Source organism: Myxine glutinosa, chromosome 3, assembly GCF_964187855.1.
Source record: "Myxine glutinosa chromosome 3, kmMyxGlut1.1, whole genome shotgun sequence".
NCBI classification, from domain to species: domain Eukaryota; kingdom Metazoa; phylum Chordata; class Myxini; order Myxiniformes; family Myxinidae; genus Myxine; species Myxine glutinosa.
In genome coordinates this window covers 7726803-7752611 of record NC_136263.1, presented here as the reverse complement: position 1 = coordinate 7752611, position 25809 = coordinate 7726803, and positions in this window count along the sequence as shown.

The following is a 25809-nucleotide window of genomic DNA, read 5'->3' as shown; positions in this document are numbered from 1 at the left end:
GATCTCGTTATCGGCGACGTCGCTGCTTTCGCTATGGATGGCAAGGTCAATACCTATAATGTTCTTGAGTATGCACCGACAGGACAACCCCCGGATTTTAATTTTGACACCGACATGAATCGACAAAAGTGGACTGTTTGGTTGGGACTTTGTTGAAGTGGTCAGGTGATCGGGCCATTTTTCTTTCAAAGGAATGTCAATGGTAACAGGTATCTGCAGATGATCAATTATGAAGTTTTACCGCAGCTGGAGGAGAACTTTGAGCGACAGGTTCGTGGTGTCTTCAGATATCTCTGGTGGGCCCAAGACGGCGCCCCAGCACATCGTCTTATCGCTGTCCGAGATCGACTGAGGGAACTCTTTGGAGACCGAGTCATCACCCTCAACAATGCAGTGGAATGGCCGCCAAGATCACCTGACCTCACACCATGTGATTATTTCCATTGGGGACATTTAAAGAACAAGATGTTCGTAACTCCTCCCCGTGATCTTGACGAATTGCAGGGCCGTATTCGACATGAAGTGGATGCTTTGCGCAATGACCCTGCTATGGTGAGATGAGCAGTTCAGGGCATGCTCCGCCGCTGTGAGCTTTGTGTTGAAAGGGGAGGTGGACATGTTGAAGGTGTGGGTGCATAAAGGCCAATCATTCCTGAGAAATGTTCACATCTGACGTTCATTTTGCACCAATTATCCTGACTTGCATCGATTAGCCAAACTTGTAAAAATGCGATTTGAACTTGTCATTTTCAATGAACATGCACACGGTCATGTGTGACAGCAATGATGCATGGAAGGTATCAATGGAAAGCTGAGGATCTCCTCTTAATTAGTAAACCACATGTAAATTGTCAAAATAAATAACCTTTGCATATTAACCCCTTGAATTCGGATTCCATTTTTTTTGATACGCACTGCATATATATATTTATTTGTATACAAGATCGAGGCTCGTGGAAGAGCTAACATTAATCACAAAACCCAAACGGACACATAAAACATATCAAAAAAGATGGGGAGAGATCGAGATGCATAGCATAGAACATAGCGGGAGACAAGATGTGGAGAGAGAGGGAAGCACACAAGTACAACAGCAGAGAACAGGGACATCAGGAGATCTGTGGGAGGGAGAGGGCTTGGGGGAGGGGGCATGGGCAGGGGGGGGGGTGAGAGAGTTATAAAACACATGGACTCTGCCAGGACTTCCAGGAAAGAAGTCGGTATTTCAAAAAAGGTGCATCTGGGGTGAATTAACGGGGGTAGAAATGATCAAGGTTTTGGATGGGGGAAGATAACAGATGGTGGTGAACATCTGTTTTAAAGACCTGGAGGGAGGAGTGGGATTGAAGAGTGAGGGAGTTTGTTCCAGAGGTGGGAGAAAAGAGGATTGAATGAGTGAAGGTGAGCAGGGAGTCTTGATTTTGGCAGTTTCACCAGAAGAGGGTTGCTGTCAGATCTTGTGTGACCTGTACGAATATTTGGGGGACAGTCCACAGATATAGCTGCAGGAGCTAGGCCGGAGAGGTGTCGGTAGAAGACAGAAAGACGACCTACCTGCCTGCGGTGAGTGAGTGAAAGGCCCTCAGAATCAGCTTCATCGAGGGAGATTCCAATGATTCAGAAAGCTTTGGTTTCAACAGAGTGAAGCCGAGCTCGGTGTGAGGCAGTGGCACCAGCCCAGAGGGTAGAGCAGTATTCCATTGAGCTGCGGATGAAAGCCTTGTTGTGGCGAGGAGCTCGGGTGTCCCAAGGAAGGACTTCGCATGACGGAGGATGCCCAGTCAGCAACTGGCTTAGGAGGCCAGCTTGGAAATGTCGTTTTCCCAGGAAAGATCATGGCAGATAGTGAGACCCAAACTCTTGAGTGACAGAAGTTCTTGGAGAGGATTGCTCAGAAAGTAGATGGGAGAGTTTTCCAGTCGGTCTTTTCGGAGAGACATAGTAAGAGTGTGAGATTTGTCAGGATTGAAAGACATGTTCCACTTGTTTTACCAGTCTGTAATTTTGTCCAGGTCTGCAGAGAGTGAGGAGACTGCAGACTGCCAATCGGAGGGATGATGTATGGAGTGGTAGAGAGTGGAGATATCAGCAAAGAGATAGAAAGGATTTTCCAGAGAGTCGGAGAGATCATTGATGAAGACCAGAAATAGCACAGGGCCCAAAACACTGCATTGGGGAACTCCATCCAGAACAGGAAGGGGAGATTAGAGAAATCCATTCAGGTCCACAAGTTGAATACGACCAGAGAGGAATTTATCACAAGCCATGCATGGAGATTTCCATGGATACCATCGGAGGAGAGTTTGGTGAGCAGATCGGGGTGCCAGACCGTATCGAAGGCACGTGATACAGTCACGTGAAAAATTAAGTACACCCCATGTAAAGTTTGGACTTTGTCAACATATTTCAACATACAGCTATTTGATCTTCATTTCAACAATATTGATAGATAAATGTGATATAATGTAACAAATATCATGAAACATTTACATTTTGTAGTCCATTGTATAATTTGAATAAACATGCATGCAAATTTTGCATGTGGAAAAAGTAAGTACACCCCTACATTTATCACTTCTTCAAATATCTAAAATTAGAATCAGGTGCACCAGCTCAGGTGCAAATGATTAAAACATCGTTGGAGAGTATGTTGGAGGAACCTGTCTTATTTAAACTTCAGACATTTAGTTGGGTTTGGTCTTTGTTGTTGAAGTGTGTGGCGTCACCATGCCGAGATCAAAAGAGGTCTCTGAGGCCTTCAGAAAGAAGGTTATAGATGCCTACGAGTCTGGGAAGGGATTTAAAAAGATCTCAAAACAATTTGAAATCAATCATTCGACTGTCCGGAAGATCATGTACAAGTGGAGAAGATTCCAAACAACTGCCAACTTGTTCAGGCCAGGCCTCCCCAGCAAGTTCAGCCTGCGAGCAGACCGCAAGATGCTGAAAGAGGTCTCTAAGAACCCCAGAATGTCATCACGGCACCGACAGGTATCTCTTTCTACTGTTGATGTCAAAGTGCACGAGTCTACCATTAGAAAGAGGCTGCACAAATTTGAGCTACATGGGAGGTGTGCCAGGAGGAAACCTTTGCTGTCCAGAAAGAACATCAGGGCAAGACTAAAGTTTGACAATGAACACCTAGGCAAAGACCAGCACTTCTGGAACAATGTGCCCTGGACAGATGAGTCAAAGGTAGAGCTATTTGGCCACAGTACCAGAAGACATGTTTGGCGAAAACCAAAGACAGCATTTGACCACAAGAACCTGATAGCAATTGTAAAGCATGGAGGTGGAAATATTATGGTTTGGGGCAGCTTTGCCGCATCAGGGGCAGCTCACCATCATAGAATCCACTATGAATTCTTCATTGTACCAGTGGGTGCTTGAGGATAATGTGAGGCCATCTGTCGGAGAGTTGAAGCTCAACCGAAGGTGGACCTTGCACCATGACAATGACCATAAACATACCAGTAAATCCACCAAGGAATGGCTGAAAAGAAAGAAATGGAGGGTTCTGGAATGGCCGATGAAAGCTCAGATCTAAATCCCATCGTAATGTTGTGGGGGGATTTGATCGAGCTGTGCATGCAAGAAACCCTTCAAACATCGCACAGCTGAAAGAATTCTGCATGGAGGAATGGGCAAAGATTTCTCCCAGTCGATGTCAGAGAGTGGTAGACAGTTATAAGAAACGCCGACTTGAGGTTGTTTCTGCCAAAGGGGGCAATACCACCTATTAGAGCCAAGGGTGTCCTTACTTTTTCCACATGTGAAATTTGCATTTATGTTTATTTAAATTATACAATGGACTACAAAATGTAAATGTTTCATGATATTTGTTATATTATATCACCTTTATCTGTTAATATTGTTGAAATGAAGATCAAATAGCTGTATGTTGAAAAAGTCAAAACTTTACATGGGGTGTACTTACTTTTTCACGTGACTGTATGTATATAGAAGGGATGGGGAGAGCTCTTGTCAGGATTGAAAGGCATATTCACACATTCCTTGTGTATGACCATCTTGTGATTTTTTTAAATCAGAAGATGGGGAAGAGGCTGCAGCCTTTCTGAAGGTTGAGGAATGTCACGGCAGAGGGTGGTGTCATCAGCAAAATCGATAAGGGGAATTTTCCAGAGACTCAAAGAGATCGTTGATGAAGATCAGGAATAGGATGTGGCCGAAAACACTGCCTTGGGGCACTTCAGTCTTGACAGGAAGAGGAGATGAAAGGCTTCTGTTGAGTGCTGCCCATTGGCAGAGAGAGGAGAAGATGTTAGTACGCCATGTGTCGTGTTGGCCTTGGATACCACAGACAGAGTTTGGAGAGTAAGACAGGATGCAGACTGTACCAAAAGCATGAAAAATGTCGAGAGAGATGGCCCTAATCTCATGTTTGACATGGAGGGCTTCCATCCATTGATGGGTGAGTGTAAGTACCATGTGGAGTGACCTGGTCTGAATGTGACCTGGTCTGAATGTGACCTCGTCTGAATCCAAATTGGTGACATGAGATGAGGCCATTGGAAAAAAACGAAAGGAATGATTTGATATTTGATTTGATATCAAATAAAATGCTGATAATGGGAAATAAGTAATCGGTCTGTCGTTAAGGTGATTTTTTTTGCACCTTTTTATGTAATGAGGTGATTTTGTTGTCTTCCAAGCAAATGCTAGATGATCTTGGGCAAATCAGACGATGTGCCAAGTGAAAAGAGGATGTGCAAAGGCAGCAGAGAAGCTTTTTAGGACACGTGAGCTGATGCCGTCTGGTTCAGTTGGAGAGTTGAGGTTTGGCAGAAACTTCTCCACTTTTCAGGTGCAAAATATAGAGTCCAGTTTTAATTGGGTGAGAGTGGGTAGGGACCTAGGGTGGGTTACAGAGTGAGGGTTTTACGTTTGAGGGTGTGTTTCGCGAAGAGTACGTGACTTAATGTTCCTGCCATAACCTGCAGGACACTCCATTAGTGACAGAGCCACATCCCATCAGTTGTCCCAGCAAGCAGCCCCATGTGCTGTATGCAAACGACTGAATGAAATGTGGTGAGCCAACATTGTATTTGCCATACAAGTGAGATACTCGTGCTACGAACGGTTGGGAGGCCAGAAGCAAACAGGCAATGCAGATACGGCGAATGGTAAAGCATTAAACCAATAAATTCCACATTCCTGTAGCACCTTCTGTCACACGTCAGACATGGACAGCAAGTTCGTGAAGGACTTCCATGAAAAACGTACCCATACACAAACAAACGGGTACATTCATGTGTGGAAACATCGATCGTGGGTCGGTGGCGAATCTGCATATGACGAACCGCGAAGTTCACGTTCAGAAAGTAGAAACCATCACGGCATGTCATCATTCACTTGAACTCGATATCTCATATTTACATTCCAAACAACATAACTCCAATCACAAATTAATCACAAAATAAACTTTTAACAACATTGCTAATGTTTCCTCCATTGTAAAAACTACCAAGTCAACAGTTAAAAGGATTTTGAGCCAATAGGTGTTACAGCCTTGGCAAGATCGATGGAGACAGCGATCTGTTGGCTTAAACACCTCCCAAATAGCTATGTGGAATTCTCTCATGTGAAGATTAAACCCACATCGTTTGAACTCGGGCCGAGGTCATTATTTACTTTTAATGATGTTTATATACGAATTAAAAATAAGATAATTGGTTTTGGGTCGTCCTTTCCGCATATCTCGTGGGATTGTGAGTTGGAGTGATGGCGGGGAGGGGGTTGGCATTCCCTCAAGTAGGGATTCAACCCATATCCTTATAAAAGGTCTTTGACCGAGGTCACCGAGTCCGATCGGTGCAGCCATGCAGCAATCGGTGCAGCCGTTTGTGCGGCACCCGGGAAAATAGCGTTATGCGGGAGTCCAAATCTGAGAATGCTGGAGACTAAAGCTGAAATTGGAAAAACAATTTAGCCTATTTTACTCCAGGGAATCCCAGGATTAACCACCCAAAATATCGTTGCGATCGGTTCATTCGTTTTTGCGGTACCTTCGAACAGACGGACGGACAGAGAGACGGACGGACATTTGGTGAATTATAGTAAGATAATCATGACATGACACTGAAAACGGACACACCTGGCATGTCGAGATCTGAATCCAAGCTGTAACCTCTCGGGGGAGATATCAGCACAATATCCAGCTTGAGTCGATTGTATGGACCAGAACCAGACTCCTAATTTACTGTGCAATTTTCATGCTAATCATTTAAGGATAATAAAACAGGATAATGTCAAAAATGGCAAATCATCATAAACACTCGTTGTCTGATATAATTGCCAATGTAAAGGATAACAAAAGGATATCATCTTCTTCAAAATACATTCAAATGTAGACAGGCATGGATCAAGCTTTCCGTTAAAGATGTATTTGATGTTTTCCTCCATTAGGCTGGGACTAATTGCAGCGAGTAAATTAGCATTCCGGATGATTGAAAACCCACCAGGTGGATGGCTCTTCTCGAATTCCAACAGAACTTCCAAACAATGTGGCTCCGAGATTGATGTAAGAATGTTGATTGCCCTCATGTAACACTGTGTTCCATAAGTTGAGCTGCAATTAATGCTAATTCATTGTTATTAACAGTGCAATGATTAATTATTTAATGTTCTCGTAAATCATTCATATGTCCCTCATCATATCTAATATATAAAGATCTTTCTAACCATTGACTCACTGACTTACTGACTGATATTAATGTTCGATACCTTCCAGGTGTAGTAGAAAGCTGAATTTTGGCGTGCTGATGGACATCGAAGCCAATACACAGAAAATCACATTCTCATCATTCATCATTCTGGAAAAAATCACATAGATGTCAGAAAGCGTCCATAAATGAAAATTTACGTTAAAAAAAACAATAAATGCATATGCAATAAAAACAAGCCTCAATCGATATCTAGCATTTGAAACTTTGTAATTTATATAACTGCAAACTGTGAAATAAACATGATAACAATGTCCATAAAGGAATAAAAAGAAAAAGTGTCCGTAAATGAAACTTTACGTAAAAACCAAAAACACGTCCATTAAAAACAAACTCAATGTCTAGCATTTGAAGATTGTAATTTCTATCACTGTAAACTGTGAAATAAACATGATAACAATGTCCATAAAGGAATAAAAAGAAAAAGTGTCCGTAAATGAAACTTTACGTAAAAACCAAAAACACGTCCATTAAAAACAAACTCAATCAATGTCCAGCATTTGAAGATTGTAATTTCTATCACTGTAAACTGTGAAATAAACATGATAATAATGTCCGTAAAGTAATAAAACAAAAAGCTTCTGTAAATGAACATTTATGTAAAAAAACAAAAACTTCCATTAAAAACAAACCTCAATCAATATCTAGCATTTGAAGATTGTAATTTATATAACTGTAAAGTGAGAAATAAACATAATAAGAGTGTCCGTAAATGGGAAAAAAATAAAAGGCGTCTGTAAATGTCCGTAAAGGCCTCGATCTTGTATAAAAACGAAAAAAAAATATGTAAAAAAAACAAAAACACATCCATTAAAAACAAACTGAATCAATGTCTAACATTTGAAGATTGTAATTTCTATAACTGTAAACTGTGAAAAGTAAATATAATAATAATAATGTCTGCAAAGGATTAAAAAGCAAAAGCGTCTGTAAATGAAAATTTACGTTAATAAATGTAAAAACGTCCATTAAAAAAAAAAACTCAATTGATACATTGAATTTGAAAATTGTAATGTAAATGTAAACTGTGAAATAAAAATCTCAATGAAAATTTACGTAAAAACCTAAATTGATATCCAGCAGCAGGGCGCTGATGTTTGCCAATAATCATGAAGCTTCTATTTATTATGTACCTACATGCGAAGCATGGTTTGCTATTGCTCAAGCAATGTGTAAGCATACCCCACTAGTACAGGTACTTTTGTAACCATACAAACTTCTCACAATCAGCACTACCATTGCATGTTGGGGTACTGGCAATATCCGTTCAATTGTGCAGAGTTGCATTTTTCATGAACAAGGAGATTTGCACCATACACAAGAATTCCCCTTTCAGCCTTATCCAAAACAACAGGTAAATAGTATGTCTTTCAATCCTGACAAATCTCTTTCGCTCCTTCTCTCTGAAAGGACGGTGTGGTAAACACTCCCATCTATTTTATTAAACGTGTCCCCAACCATTTGTTGAACATACATGGTAAAATTACAATGAGCCATGTCTGAATTTTTTTCTATGCAGCGCTTTCAGAGATATAGAGGTGCAAATTTTTTCGGTTTTTCCAAGATGGCGGCCGAACCACGTGACCGATGACGACATCACTATTTTTTTCTCCACCAATTTATCCCTAGGTGACGCTCAAGACATTTCATCTTGATCGGATGAAGTTTTGTATTTGTTGAATTATGACGTCATAATGGAGGCACCTATGACCTCATAATTAACATATTTTATTCCCCATGGAGAGTTCTTTACAATGAGCCATCTCTCAATTTTTTTATGCATCGCTTTCGGAGATGGAGAGGTGCAACATTTTTCGGTTTTTACAAGATGGCGCCCATACCACGTGACATATGACGTCATAATTATCATTAAAAATATATACAGGTGAAGTTGCACTTATGGTGCAAATTTCCTGTCAATCAGACCAACAGTTGCGGAGAAAATCATATTTATTTGGTGCGGACAGACACGCAAACAGACAGATGAAAAATCACTCATAGAGCGACACTTGGCAAAACAGAACAAAGTAGTATGGCACTCAGTAGAGCATTCTTTTGAACTCAAAAATAATTAGTGGTTGAATTCAGTGACCTGAAATACAAATGGTCTTCAAAGTTTAAGTTAATTGGTTTAAAATTGACAATTTTAGAAATCTGGCCTATGTGGACCTTAAGACCTATCTTGATCTCAAGAATAGTTGGTGGTTGAATTGAGCAAGCTGATATGTAAATCCCATTCAAATGTCAAGTCAATAGGATGAAAATTGAGGATTTTAGAAATTATAAAAGAGTGGTTGACCTTTGGCCTATGTTGACCTTTTGGCCCAGGCTGATCTCAAAAATAGTTGGTGGTTGAATTTAGTTAGCCGATATGTAAATCCTATTCAAATTTCAAGTCAATCGGATGAAAATTGAGGATTTTAGGAATTTCAAAAAAGTGGTTGACCTTTGGCCTATGTTGACCTCAAAAATAGTTGTTGGTTGAATTCAGCGAACTGATATGTAAATCCCATTCAATTTCCAAGTGATTCGAATGAAAATTTAGGATTTTAGAAATTTTAAATTGTTGTTGACGTTTGGCCTCTGTTGAGCTTTTGGCCTATGTTGACCTCAAACGTAGTTGGTGGTTGAATTCAGTTGGTTGATATGACAATCCTTTTCAAATTTCAAGTCAATCAGATGAAAATTGAGGATTTTAGGAATTTCAAAAAAGTTGTTGACCTTTGGCCTATGTTGACCTTTTGGCCTAGGCTGATCTCAAAAATAGTTGGTGGTTGAATTCCGTTAGCCGATGTGTAAATCATATTCAAATTTCAAGTCAATCTGGTGAAAATTGAGGAATTTAGCAATTCAAAAAAAGTGGTTGACCTCTGGCCTATGTTGACCTTTTGACCTCAAAAATATATAGGATTTTGTTGGATCACGAACTCTACCATTTGGTGAAGTTTAGTGAAGATTGGTTAAAAACAGTGACCTGTAGGCAAGTATAACAGAGCAGACAGACAAACACACAATCACACACACAAACCGGAGTGATCAACATACTTGCAAAAAATATATATATTTTTTGGCCAAGTAACAAGCTGATTCAAATGCAATACCCTATCCTCAGGCGAGGGTAATGAGAAAGCATCTGAAAATGCAAAGCCCGTCTGCATCTGCATCTTCTTCTTCTGCCGATGCTAAAAATAACGAAAACAGTTTAAAAAAAACATAAAAAATGAAAATTTACGACTTCATGTAACCTTGACCTTTGTTTGAGCTTTTGATTAAAAAAGGAACAATCGACTCCCATCTCTTGATTAATCAATTCAGTGACCCAATATGCAAATTATTAGATTTTCAGGTCATTCAGATGAAAATTGACGATTTTATGTAACGTTGACCTTTGACCTATTGACCGAATTATTAATTTGCCTTCTCCATATTGTAAAAATAAAGCTTTGTTAAAAATTTGATGACAAAACTCAAATGGTAAATGTAAATTTCAGGTCAATTGGATGAAAATTTATGGTTTTATGTGACACTGACCTTTGACCTTTTGACAAAATTATTAATTTGCCTTCTCCATATTATCATAACAAAGCTTTGGTGAAAATTTGATGACAATCGCTCGAATGGTAAAAAAAAAAAAGAAGTCATGGCCCGGACAGACAGACACACAGAGACACAGACGTGATTACAAAACCACATTTTCTGCTATGGAGTGGACGGGCTGATTAAGTATATTTGTTATATAATCCCTTTTAGCAATAAAATCCAGTGAAGTTGCTTTTCATTTCGGGAAAGTAAGACGGAACGTTAGCAGGAAACGTTTTCAGGTAATTGTTCGTTTTATACCTCATGTGCTGTTCAAACTCACAGCTGGCCTTTTTTCCCCCCACACATATCGTTGCCACTCTCTTACCGTCAATGCTTCCAGGGCATTCGCTGCCAACCATAGGAGCATCGACGGCCTGAATAAGAGAGGGTCTACTCCCATGGGGGGACAAATCCATGTCCTCTATTATATCATACTAGGGAGATACCCGTGATACGCACGGGTGGTAGGCCAGAAGCAAACAGGCAATGCAGATACGGTGGATGCAAAAGCATGAAACCAATAAATTCCACATTCCTGTAGCAGTGTAGCACCCTCAGTCGCACGTCAGACATGGACAGCAAGTTCGTGAAGGACTTCCATGACAAACGTACCCGTTCGCAAATTAATGGGTACGTTCAGGTATAGAAACATCGATCGTGGGTCCGTGGCGCATCTGCATATGACGATCCGCGAAGTTCACGTTCAGAAAGTAGAAGCCATCACGGCATGTCGTCATTCACTTTTTTTTTTCTTTTTTTTGTATACAACATCGAGGCTCGTGAAAGAGCTAACATTAATCACACAAAAAGTCAAACCGACACACAAAACACAAAAAACAAGAGGAGCGGCAGACAAGATGGGAAGAGAGGGGAAAGGACACAAACACAACATTTGAGAGCAGGGACATCGGGAGGACTTGGGGGGAGGTGGGAGAGGTATAAAACATATGAACACTGCATGGACTCTGGGGTGAATTAGCGGGGGTAGAAAAGATCAAGGTTTTGGATGGGGGAAGACAACAGATGGTGGTGAACAGCTGTTTTAAAGACCCGGAGGGAGGAGTGGGATTGAATGGAGTGGGGAGTTTGTTCCAGAGGCGGGAGAAAAGGGGAATGAAGGAGTGAAGGTGAGCAGAGAGCCGAGATTTTGGCAGTTTAACCATAAGAGGGTTGCAGGCAGATCTTGTGCGACTTGAAGGAATATTGGGGGGGACAGAGCACAGAGAGAGCTGGGGGAGCAAGGCTGGAGAGGAGTCGGTAGAAGACAGAAAGACCACCAACCTGTGCCTGCGATGAGTGAGTGAAAGGCCCTCGGAGTTAGGGAGTTCATCGCAGGAGATTCCAATGATTCTGAAAGCTTTGGCCTCAACAGCGTGAAGCCGAGCTAGGTGTTAGGAAGGAGAACCAGCCCACAGGGGGGAACAGTATTCCATTGAGCTGCAGATGAAAGACTTGCATGTGGTGAGGAGATCAGGTCTGCCAAGGAAGGACTTCGCACGACGGAGGATGCCCAGTCGGCGACTGGCTTTGGAGGCCAGCTTGAAAATGTGGTTTTCCCAAGAAAGATCATGGCAGATAGTGAGACCCAAAAGCTTGAGCGATAGAACTTCTTGGAGAGGATTGTTGAGAAAGTAGATGGGAGGGTTTTCCAGTCGGTCCTTTCGGAGAGACATTGTAAGAGTGTGAGATTTCTCAGGATTGAAAGACATGTTCCACTTGTTTGACCAGTCTGTGATTTTGTCCAGGTCAGCAGAGAGTGAGGAGGCTGCAGACTGCCGATCTGAGGGATGAGGAATGGAGCGGCAGATAGTGGAGTCATCAGCAAAGAGAGAGAGAGGATTTTCCAGAGAGTCGGAGAGATCATTGATGAAGACCAGAAATAGCACAGGGCCCAGAACACGACCTTGGGGAACTCTAGCCAGAACAGGAAAGGGAGATGAGAGAAATCCATTCAGGTCCACACGTTGCCTACGACCAGAGCAGAAGTCCGCAAGCCATGAGTGGAGATTTGCATGGATACCATAGGAGGAGAGTTTGGTGACAAGAGCTGGGTGCCAGACCGTATCGAAGGCATGTGATATGTCAAGTGAGACAGCTCTGATTTCCTGTTTGGCATTGAGGACCTCCATCCATTGTTGAGACAGCAGAAGCAACATGTCCAGAGTAGAATGACCTGGTCTGAATCCAAATTTATGATCAGAGATCAAGCCATTAGACTTGAACTCGATATCTCTTTTTTCATTCCAAACAACTTAACTCCAATCACAAATTAATCACAAAATAAACTTTTAACAACATTGTTAAAGTTTCCTTCATTGTAAAAACTTTCAAGTCAACAGTTAAAAGGATTTTGAGCCGATAAGTGTTACGGCCTTGGCAAGACCGATGGAGACAGCGATCTGTTAGCTTATACACCGCCCAAATAGCTATGTGGAATTCTCTCATGTAGAGATTAAACCCACGTCGTTCGAACTCTGGCCGAGGGTATTATTTACTTTTAATGATGTTTATATACGAATCAAAAAGAAGATAATTGGTTTTGCGTCGTCCTTTCCACATATCTCGTGGGATTGTGAGTTGGAGAGACGGCAGTGATGGCGGGGAGGGGGTTGGCATTCTCTCAAGCAGGGATTCAACCTATGTCATTACAAAAAGTCTTTGTCCAAGGTCACCGAGCCCGATCGGTGCTCCCGATCGGTACAGCTGTGCAGCGATCGGTGCAGCTGTGCAGCGATCGGTGCAGCCGTTTGTGTGCCCCCCCCCCCCCGGGAAAATAACGTTATGCGGGAGTCCAAACCTGAGAATGCTGAAGACTGAAGCTGAAATTGGAAAAACTAAATAGCAAGTTTTACTCCTGGAGATGCCAGGATTACCCCCCCAAAATATCGTTGCGATCGGTTGAGCCGTTTTTGCGGTACCTTCGAACGGACAGACAGACTGACGGACATTTGGTGAATTATAGTAAGATAATACAAGTTTCACACGGATAATCGACCATGTGTCCTGAGAACACAGCAAAAGGCTGATGAACCCATGGAATGAAATGGGAAAATTGCAAGAATGTACGTCCAGACTTTGTAATCAATCTCCATTTTCATGGTCCATAAGATTGTTTCTTGATTGGCCAATTTTATCGGCATTAGATATTGCCAATCACAGCCACTTTTACATGTCAAGCAAAACCGAATCACCTTTGAAAAGGAGTGCGAGAAGTTAATCCGCCCTACCTGACTCTGCATATAAGCACCCACAGCATGGCTTAATAGAGTTTAAATTTACTATGTTACCGAGCCTTGCTGAAAGAATGCCCATAAGCAGCTTTTGGAAGGATTTACGCTTTTATTCCGTGATATTGCACATGGCTTATTCATTGCTCCGGTGACCGGATGCTGCAAGCAGCATTTCATTCTCTCAAGCAACTTCACAGCATCTGCCCATTGGTAGCAATGATTAATCCACACATTAACAAGTGAACAACAGGTATATGTCTCTACACCTTTTGACATATGTTTTTTCTGCAATAACTGAGGTTGTGTCAAGGTGCTTATCCCATATCCCCCCACGTCACATGAAGGACAAAGAACCTGGACAAGCAAAGGAAAAATCGATGCACGACTTGGGTTTCAGAGTTTTTTTTTTTTTTTTTTTTTTTGTATACTGAATCGAGGCTCGTGAAAGAGCTAACATTTACTTCACAAACAAATCAACCAGACAAACAAAACACACAAAAAGAGGGAGCGGGAAACAAGATGGGGAGAGAAGGGGAAGCACACAAACACAACATTTGAGAGCAGGGAGATGTGTGGAAGGGAGAGGGCTTGGGGGGAGGAGGCGTGGGAAGGGGGGGGGGGTGGAGGGAGAAGTATAAAACACAAGGACACCAAGGACTTCCAGGACAGAAGTTGGTATTTAAAAAAAGTGGAATTGGGGTAAAATTAGCGGGGGTAGAAAAGATCAAGGTTTTGGATGGGGGAAGATAAGAGATGGTGGTGAACAGCTGTTTTAAAGACCTGGAGGGTGGAGTGGGATTGAAGAGAGTGAGGGAGTTTGTTCCAGAGGCGGGAGAAGAGAGGAATGAAGGAGTGAAGGTGAGCAGAGAGTCTTGATTTTGGCAGTTTGACCATAAGAGGGTTGCAGGCAGATCTTGTGCGACCTGTAGGAATATTTGCGGGACAGAGCCCAGAGAGAGCTGGGGGGGCAAGGCCGGAGAGGAGTCAGTAGAAGACAGAAAGACCACCAACCTGCCTACGGTGAGTAAGTGAAAGTCCCTCGAGTTAGTGGTGAGGAGCTCAGGTGTGCCAAGGAAGGACTTTGCATGATGGAGGATGCCCAGTCGGCGACTGGCTTTGGAGGCCAGATTTGAAATGTGGTTTTCCCAGGAAAGATCATGGCAGATAGTGAGACCCAAAAGCTTGAGTGACAGAACTTCTTGCAGAGGATTATTCAGAAAGTGGATGGGAGGGTTGTCCAGTCGGTCTTTTCGGAGAGACACCGTAAGAGTGTGAGATTTGTCAGGATTGAAAGACATGTTCCACTTGTTTGCCCAGTCTGTGATTTTGTCCAGGTCTGCAGAGAGTGAGGAGGCAGCAGACTGCCGATCTGAGGGATGAAGAATGGAGCGACAGAGAGTAGAGTCATCAGCAAAGAGATACAGAGGATTTTCAAGAGAGTCAGAGAGATCATTGATGAAGACCAGAAAAAGCACAGGGCCCAGAACACTGCCTTGTGGAACTCCAGCCTGAACAGGAAGAGGAGATGAGAGAAACCCATTCAGGGCCACACGTTGACTACGACTAGAGAGGAAGTCCGCCAGCCATGCGTGGAGATTTCCATTGATACCAAAAGAGGAGAGTTTGGTGAGCAGAGCGGGGTGCCAGACCGTATCGAAGGCACGTGATATGTCGAGGGAGACTGCTCTAATTCCCTGTTTGGCATTGAGGACCTCCATCCATTGTTGAGGAAGCAGAAGCAGCATGTCCAGAGTAGAGTGTCCAGGTCTGAAACCAAATTGATGATCAGAGATCAAGCCATTGGAGAAGAGGAAAGATTTCATATCTGAAGCAATGATGGATTCCATGACTTTGCTGATAATTGGGAGAAGGCTGATTGGTCTGTAGTTGCTGGGATCTGTTTTTGCACCTTTTTTGTGCAAAGCGGTGATGTTGGCAGATTTCCAAGCAGATGGAAGATGACCTTGAGCAAAAGAGAGGGTGAAGAGAACAGAGAGAGGGAGTGAAAGAGCGGAAGAACAGGATTTTAGGACCCGTGGGCGGATGCCGTCAGGTCCAGTTGCAGAATCCGAGTCGAGGGTTTGCAGAAACTTTTCCACCTTGTCAGGAGGAAAGGACACAGAGTCCAGGAGCAGCTGGGTACGACTGGGTACGGTGGGTACAGAGAGGGATGGGTTTGGGACAGAAGATTTAGAGGCAAACACAGAGTTGAGGCATTCAGCTTTTTCACACGCGGAGTCAGCCGTGTGGCCATTTGAGGTGAGGGAGGGGATGGAGGGGGAACAAACACCAGAAACAGATTTGACCAGACGCCACCAGGATTTGGAAGAGGGAGACAGATAAGAGAGTTCGGTCCTGAGAACGGACAGATATTGTTTCCTGGCTCTCCTGAGGGTGGACACACACTTGTTTCGGGCTTTGTGAAAGGAAATGAGATTTCCTTCCGTTGGATTTGCTTTCCAGGAGACGAAAGCAAGTTGTTTCTGGGCAATAGCCTCACCACAAGATTCCGTGTACCATGGATGGGAGGAAGGGTAAGACAACAGAAGACGAGATGGGATAAATCTGTGCATGAGAGAGAGCAGTTTGCTTTGGAAGAATTCCCAGGAAGAATTTATGTCAGAGGCAGTAGAGATGGGAGACCAGTTCAGATGATTGATGGCTGCTTGAAGACCGTGCCAGTTGGCCTGAGTGAAATGCCAGACTCGTCGACGCTGAGGAGGCTCTCTGAGAATGGTCAGAGAGATGTCCACTTTAACAAGCACATGATCAGAAGTGCCGATTGGAGCAGAAGAAGAGCAGCAGACATTTTCAGGGAAGTTAGTCATAACCAAGTCCAGAAGAGAAGATGCTCCGTTGACTGAAATCCGGGTCGGGAAATTGACAGATTGTGTCAGTCCCAGTGAGTCACAGAAGTCCTTTGCTGAAGAGCCATGGCTGGTGAGAGCGGTACCCACACCCAGCCAACTGGCATGGCGACAGTTGAAATCACCACATATGAGGAAGAGAGAGTTGGGATGGGTAGATAGAAGTTGGTCCATATTCTCAGACAGCGAGATGTAGATGGAGTCATCACTGTTTGGTGGACGGTACAACACACATATGAACAAAAGGTGGGAGCGAAGGGGAAGCCGTAGCCAAAGGTATTCCTGGGGGTGAGGTGGAGAGAGGGCAGTGCAGGGCGAGTGAGGAAGAGAGTTTTTTTATAAAGATAGCAACCCCACCTCCAGGACGAGGCTCAGGTCTATCATACCGGAGGAGGGAGTAACCTGGGAGAGATACCAAGGAATCAGAGACATCATGAAGGAGGAAAGTTTCTGTTAAGCAGATCACGTCTGGTTTGTCAGAAGCAACCTGTATGGAGAGATCAGACAAGTTTGAGCGAAGGCCCCGGATGTTTGAGGTCCATACTGTTAAGGAAGAGGAAGGGGGAGCATCGGATACAGAACAGGGGGGGGGGGGGGAGCGGTAGGGTAAGATGTGGAAGAGGAGGAAGATGTAGGGAGAGCTGTTGAAGGTGTGTCGGAGATTACAGAATAGCTTGGAGAAAGGGAAGAATGGGGCAGACAAAAGGTTTGATGGTGATTGGGAGAAGCGCAGTGAGGTGTTATTTGACGAGGGGGAAGAGCGAGGCAGAAGGTTGAGGGAGATGAAGGTGAAAGTTGGAAGGGGGAAGAAGCGGGGAGGACGCTTTGAGGGGGAGGGGTGGAGGGGAGTCTAGGAGGGGAGGAGCGAGGGAGAGTCTCGGAGCGGAGGGGTGTGGGGGGAGATTTGAAAGGAATGGGTGATTGGGAAGATTTGGAGGGGATGGACAAGGGGGTAGATTTAGAGTGGAGGGGTGATGGGAAATGGGATTTTGGGGTGATGGGATTTTGAAAAATGTACGATTAATGGGAAACGAACATTTATTGCAAAATGAGTTTCTTGAGACATTCGAGTCAAAAATACGTTTGAGGGCGCTGGAGGGAGGATGGAGTCCTGGAGAGTTTAGGGAATGAATGAAAGATGCACTATAAGAGATGGAATTTTTTTTTGGAATGAATGGATTTGGTGAGCAAGTCGAAAGCATCCTTTTATAGAAGAAGAAGAAAAAGGTGTTAAAGAATATGACAGAATACAGGTCTTCAGGAGTCAGATGAGACATTTTTTAACAACGTGATCACAAACGAAACAACGTGGTCGAAAAATGAACGAACGAACAAATAAGAACGAATAAACGAATAAGAACAGAAGGAAATGTTTTTGGGTTTTTTTTTTTTTTTGAGATTTTAAAACAAGGAAGTATGGGATGAAAAGACCGTGAAAAACAGAGACCGGAAAATAATTGCAGCGCGATCAGAGAACCGCTGAGACAAAAACGAAGCCTCAAGCCAAGGTTGGACACAGTAGCCTAGTACTACACTTAGGCCTCAGAATACGCGATAAGAGAGACCGACGATTCTGTACACAGGTATGAAAAACCAACGCCAAGAATACTATTCAAGACACCCCAATAGGTACATACAAGACCAGTTTCGACAAAAACACAATTGAGAAAAGTTACTTAACTTCGAAAGCGAGCGTGCATGGACAACTTTGAAGAGTCGAGACCTCCAATCTTGCGCATGCGCATCCAGGTTCAATCCAGAGTTGGTTCTCCGTTTTTGCTGAAAAATTCATTACTCTCAGTTCTTCAAGCAAAAAAAAAATTATCTTCAACATTTTTCTACTTCAAGGACTTAAAACAATGGAGTAAGGTAGGGAAGCATGCTTCGTCTTGCAGCTATTCATCGTTCATGGTGCTTTTGTTTAGAAAACAGCATATCTTCCCTTTGAAATTGCCCGCCATATGGGTAGCCGAGGAAGGACTTTGTACGATGAGGAAGTCGGCATCTGGCTTTGGAGACCTACTTTGAAATGTGGTTTTCCCAAGAAAAAAACATGGCTGATGGTGAGACCTAAGAGTTGGAATAACTGAACTTCCTGGACAGGAATGTTAATAAAGTCGATAAGAGGGTTTGCCAGACAGTCCTTTTGGAGGGAGATAGTGAGAGTGTGGGATTTGTTAGGATTGAAAGACATATTCCAAGTGTTTGACCAGCTGGTGATTTTTTTTCAAGATCTGAAAACAGGGAAGAGGCTGCAGTCTGCATGTCTGAAGATTGAGGGATGTCGCGACAGAGGGTGGAGTGATCAGTAAATAAATAAAGTGGATCTCCAGAGTGTCAGAGAGATCGTTGATGAAGACCAGGATTGGGATGTGTCTGAAAACACTGCCTTGCGCCACTTCACTCTTCACAGGGAGAGGAGATGAAAGGATTCCGTTAAAAGCCACACGTTGGCTATGAGAGAAGAGGAAGTCAGTAACCCAAGTGTGGAGTTGCCTTTGGATGCCATAGGCAGAGAGTATGGAGAGTCCCGAGAGACGGCCCTGATCTCATGTCTGACATTGAGGACCTTCATCCATTGTTGGGTGAGTAGAAGCAACGTGTCCATGATAGAATGACTTGGTCTGAAACGAAATTATTGATCGGACATGAGGTTGTTGGAGAAATTTGAAGTGAGGGAAAGGATGGAAGGAAAGCAAACTCCAGAGACAAACTTAACAATGTGCCACCAGGTTTTAGAGGAGGGAGGCAAGTTTGAAAGATCAATCTTGAGGTTAGACAGATGTTGTTTTCTGGATCTCCATTAGACACACACTTGTTGTGGGCTTTTTGGAATGCACTGAGATTGCCTATGGTCGAATTTTCCTTCCAGGAAGACAAGGCAAGTTGTTTCAGAGCAACTGCCTCATCACAGGATTCAGTGCACCATGGGCAGGAAGTAGTTTAGAGCAAACTGAAGACAAGATGGGATAAATCTGTGCATGAGAGAGTAGGTTTCTGTGGAAAAATCCCAGGCTGAGTTAATATCAAGGGCAGTAGATTTGGGATACGAGTCCTGAAGAGAGATTGCCTCCCCCCCGCCCCCCCCCCCCCCGCCCCGCCTTACACTGTAAGGGTGTTTCATAAACTTGAACTAAAATTGCCCGGAGGGCATTAATTGTCGACCTCAAAGGTTGGATTTGGGTCACATTTATAGCAGAGTTTTAATCCCTATTTTTTTCGTTGGGGGAATGTCTGTGCCACGAATGCAGTGGCCCCTTTTGGGTTTGAGAAATAATTTGCAATTATTTCAGATTTTAGTGCTGCCGCCGATCGCTCACACACTCTTTCCGATCGACACCGTGGAATCGTTAACTCCCCCCAACTAATGCTAGAGGATGGGTCGGTCCTCCAGTTTGGGGTTCATCCGAAGGGCGGTGCACGCAGGATTGCTTCGTCCTGCATGTGAAACACCAGGGAGACAGTTTAAAGCTGGGTCAAGATACAAACCCAGGATAGACAGCTCAGAGTCGAGTACGCGTATCGTTTCAGGGTTATCCTACCAGCACACATGTTGTTTTATCCACAACAAATACATTCAGATATTACACAACAAATTCATACATTCTTGGGGAAAATGTCAGGGACATAGAAAATGTCCCTTTATATAAGGGTATGTGCCATGTGGAAAAGTATAGAAAAGAAGGGACATTCCATAGCTTGAAGAAAATACAAAACAATATAAAATAATGGGCATTCAAAAAAAAATCTCGTGTGGATGCTGGACTACCCTTGTGTTCTTAGGAGGAACCAAGTGATGCTCTAGAAAAGTTCATATGAAGGGCGCCAATTTGATTCATTCACCATTTTGATGCATGAAGAAGTACAATGTATTTTCAATGCAGTTACAGTCTCTTGGTTACAAAGGGACCTCTTCGCGTTCCTTCATTTTTCTGTAAAATATTAAAATGCCAAACATAATATTCGTTTTCTATTCCATTGCAGAAGTAGGTGTACATATACAATTCATCCATAATCTCTATTTATCATCAGTATTGTTCATGTACATATCACGTTTGTGCAATATGTCTGCAATATCAACACTTGCAAGTTTATGTAATGTGCAATTATGGTCCAAGAGGGATTTTTTTTTGGTATACAGAATCGACGTTCACGTAAGATGAAAACATGCACAGACACATAAAACATACAATGAAGGGAGCGGGAGATAGAGGGGGAGAGAGAGGGAAGCACACAAGTACAACAGTAGAGAACAGGGACGTCGATAGATCTGTGGAACGGGGAGGGCTGGGGGAAGAGAGGGGTACACGGTATAAAGCAAATGAACACTACTAGGAATTTCAGTTAAGAAGTTGGTGATTGAAAGAAGTGGATTTGGGGTGTTTTGACGGGCGTAGAAAAGATCAAGGTTTTGGATGGGGGAAGATAAGCGATGGTGGTGAACAGCTGTTTTAAATACCTGAAGGGAGGAGTGGGATTGAAGAGAGTCAGGGAGCTTGTTCCAGAGGCGGGAGAAAAGAGGAATGAAGGAGTGAAGGTGAGCAGAGAGTCTTGATTTTGGCAGTTTAACCATCAGAGGGTTGCTGGCAGATCTTGTGCGACCTGTAGGAATATTTGGGGGACAGAGCACAGAGAGAGCTGGGGGAGCAAGGCCGGAATCAGAGGGTTGCTGGCAGATCTTGTGCGACCTGTAGGAATATTTGGGGGACAGAGCACACAGAGAGCAGGGGGAGCAAGGCCGGAGAGGAGTCGGTAGAAGACAGAAAGACCATCTACCTGCCTGCGGTGAGTGAGTGAAAGTCCCTCAGAATCGGCTTCATCGCGGGAGATTCCAATGATTCTGAAAGCTTTGGTTTCGACAGCGTGAAGCCGAGCTAGGTGGATTGGTAAAATTGGCTGCACTGCACATGTGTACAATTCTTTAATCTAATCAAATTGTTGCTTATAATGTGTACACACATCGCGCTTGTCTAATGCTTGTCCCGAAGATTACATCACATACAACATGTCTGCAATTGGTTGGTACATATTACATACGAATTTTTTTTTTTCAACATATTTGATTTTTTGAATGCCCCTTAATTTCTAATGTTTGGAATTTTCTACAAGCATTGGAATGTCCCTTCGTTTCTATCGTTTGCCACATTCCACATATCTTATATAAAGGGGACTTTTCTATTCCCCTGGCATTTCCCCCAAGAATGTTCCTTCTTTTCTGTAGTTGGCCACATGGCACATTCCACAGAAAGGGGACTTTTCTATGCCCCAAGATACATTTTAAATATGAACAAAATGCATTTGTTCATCGTATTCAGGACGATATAAAAGACTTGAAAAAATAAGGGTAAAAAATATTCAACCTCGATGGGATTCCAACCCACAATCTCCAGGTTGGGAGTCTGATGCTTTATCCATTAAGCCATTGACCCAACACATTGTAATGTTTTTGTAATAAGAGGTAAAAAGTGTGTATATATCTATATTTTATACAGCACACCTTCGTTAGGTATCAGATATGAAGTTTGTTGCCAAAATTCAGCAAAATCGTGTGTGTAGTTTCGGAGAAGAGAGCGAATATCTATTTTGGTGGGTTAACACCTTCCTCCCCCGTAAAACCCGTTAATGTGTTCAGATTTTGATGCGGTCAATACACCTTCTTTAGGCCTCTGATATGAAGCTTATGGCCAAGTTTCATCAACATCGTGTGTGTAGTTTCGGAGAAGAAAGCAAATACCTACTTTTGGGGTAGACCCCACAATGAGCGCAGATTTTGATGCGTCCAATAAAACCTCGTTAGGCATCAGATATGAAGCTTATGGCAAAGTTTCATCATAAGTAATGTTCCAGTAAAGTTCATATAAAGCGGCGCCAAATTGATTCATTCATCTGCAATAAGGAGTAAATGTATTTTATTTGCCAGATGGAGGGCGCCCCTTCATCTGAACTTTTCTAGAGCATTCCTTGGTTCCTCCTAAGAACACAAGTGTAGTCCGGCATGCACACGTGATTTTTTGAATGCCCATTATTTTGTATTATTTGGCATTTTCTACAAGCTCTGGAATGTCCCTTCTTTTCTATACTTTGCCTCATGAAACATTCCCTTATATAAAGGGACATTTGCTATGCCCCTGGCATTTTTGACAAGATACATTTTAAATACGAACAAAATGCATTTGTTCATCGTACAAGACTTTATTCAAGACGATATAAAAGACTTGAAAAAGTAAGGGGAAAATATTTTAAGATGTTTCTTCTTCTTCCTCTTCATGGCCGTGGGTAGCATCATCTGCTGGGGATGCAGCTGTGCAGTGCCCCCTGTACGTGAGAATAAGAATTTGTAATTAATTCAGGGTTCAGGTGATAGCTCACCTATCGAAGGACATCGTGGAGTCCTTAACGTCCCTCAAATAATGTTGGCATAAGGGAGATCCAGTTTAACGTCTAGCCGAGGGATGGCACACACATTGATGGATCGTTCTGCCTGCAAAACACCAGGGTGGCAGTTTACAGCTGGACCAAGAATTCCAAAATCCAAACCCAGACGAGACAGCTCGGAGTCAGGTGTGGCATTACTGGCACGCCATGCCATCCATGCACATAACGACCTATTGTGTGCAGGAGATCTTGGCCTGGGAAATGGAGCTTCAACGGACAACGTGATGGATTGTGGGTCACTTTCCATCCGAATTTTTCCATCACACAAAACATTTCCCTTTGTTCCGGTACAATGGGGCCTTATTTCCGGTGCAGTGACTTATATTTAATCACGCTCAGAAAGCGGGCAACAACATCTCCATAGGTAAGTGATTTATCACTTCCACTGACAGGTGAACAAGGCTGTCAGAAATAATTGGCAAACCTGGACTAGAAACATTTCAAACTACCAAGGTGATATTAGTCTTGTAGATATTAATTAATATTTATATGAAGATGCCTCCATATGATGGCAATGCCATGGTGGTTGCAGCTTCCTTTTTATATATTTATATTTTCAAAGAGCAACCATTGTAATTGATTATTTAATGTTTAATCATGATGCTCACATTGCTAGTGGCTCGTGTGACTTCCGTGACAAATGTGAACAGACGCAGATTAATGAGTCTGTGGGTGACCTATCCCATTTTGTGGCCTCAATTCATTGTTCTTCAATAACGTCAGGAAACTCCAATTTATCACAAACAAAAACAAGTACAAAAAGTTTTAATTAAAACAAAAGCCGCGTCGATGTTACACAATGCCTAGATGCAGCTGTGCCTATAACGTCGATGTTATAGGCACAGGACATTCCTATTGATTCGATTACTGATGTTATTTTTGTGCAAAGTGAAAATATATCTCGGCAATTTCCCGTGTGTGGCGACGAATTTTTAATATATCTCGGCATTTTCCCGTCTGTTATTTCGGGCGGTGTATGACTGACCATGCCGCGATTTAAAAAATATATATCTCGGCAATTTCCCGTGTGTGGCGACACGTGAACGAAGCTATGCTCCTCTCTCCACATTATTGTGACGACGTATAAATTAAATATTTCATCGTGACGATTGTCATCAAATGGACGAATTTTTAATATACCTCGGCATTTTCCCATCTCTTATTTCGGGCGGTGTATGACTGACCATGCCGCGATTTAAACAAAATATATATATCTCGGCATTTTCCCGTCTGTTATTTCGGGCGGTGTATGACTGACCATGCCGCGATTTAAAAAAAATATATCTCGGCAATTTCCCGTGTGTGGCGACACGTGAACGATGCTATGCTCCTCTCTCCACATTATTGTGACGACGTATAAATTAAATATTTCATCGTGACGATTGTCATCAAATGGACGAATTTTTTATATATCTCGGCATTTTCCCGTCTGTTATTTCGGGCGGTGTATGACTGACCATGCCGCGATTTAAACAAAATATATATATCTCGGCATTTTCCCGTCTGTTATTTCAGGCGGTGTATGATTGACCATGCCGCGATTTAAACAAAACATATATATATCTCGGCAATTTCCCGTGTGTGGCGACACGTGAACGAAGCTATGCTCCTCTCTCCACATTATTGTGACGACGTATAAATTAAATATTTCATCGTGACGATTGTCATCAAATGGACGAATTTTTTATATATCTCGGCATTTTCCCGTCTCTTATTTCGGGCGGTGTATGACTGACCATGCCGCGATTTAAAAAAAAAAAAATCTCAATGGACTTGAAGTTACAGGCCTTTGAGAATTCATTTCGTTCTATAAAGGGCAACTTTCATCGGATTTTCTTCCCGTTTTTTTTCAACCGAGTCTAAAACTATGTTGGCGACTGTGAAAAATGAAATGATATATCGAATTTGATTTGAAATAAAACTGTGTGAGAGAGGAAGACACCATGGGCCTACAAAACAGGCCTCAAAGCTATGCGAGTTAATAAAATGGTGGATATTTGTTTATATGAAGCCTCTCCCACAATGGGTGGAGCTATGGTTCCCAGAATGGGTGGAGCTTTGAGGTTTTGTCTTCTCTGCAAGAACAAGAACAAGAAGAAGAACAACAACAACAACAGCAGAGGGCACTCTATTAGCAGCGTCTGCGACGCGGCTAAAAACCGACACCTTCAGCTTGGGTTAAACTTTCCTTGTTAAACACATCCTCACGCTCCCATAGGGTGACACACTTTGGATGAACAACTTGTGAAAATCAACACGTAGTCTCAAGCACTGGGTTTCAGTCTGTTTTCATTGTCTCTTTTAGAATGTTCTCGAAAGTTCTTATTACTTCTCCCTTTCATTTCCGGTTTTCTGTGCAAAATAGAACGGAGGCTTTTTTTTATTTTTGGTATACAAGATCGAGGCTCGGATAAGAGATAAAACAGGCCTGACAGTATTTCAGGTCTTCTTTCTCGTTCGTATGTGGCACAACAGGAGGCTGTGGGGTAGCATCAATCCTTGAAGGCACCGCTGTGCTGCTGATGCAGTGCCCTCTGCCAGTTAGGTCTGGAAATGGTGCCGGCGATGGCTCGCCTACTCTTCATGAAAGACCCCGTGGGGCTTTGAACGTCCACAATTAATGCCAGGCAGACAGGGCACGCAGTTTAACGTCCATCCGAGGGACGGTACATACATTGATTAATCACCCTGCCATGACCGGATTCGAACCGAGGCTGGACAGCTTAGATACGAGCGTGCAAATGTCATATTTTGTTATTTTATCACTGAAATTCTCATCATCTTAGCTGATAAATACAATTCCAAATGTGTATCCCACCCATCATCGCACCTGCGGCCTGTAACTTTAACTTATCAATCACAGGGTTTTTTTTCCAACTTGGAATATAAATTAAAAGTCCTTACTTTAAGCTCTGTTCCATCCTGGAATGTAAACGTTCTTACTATCATCTT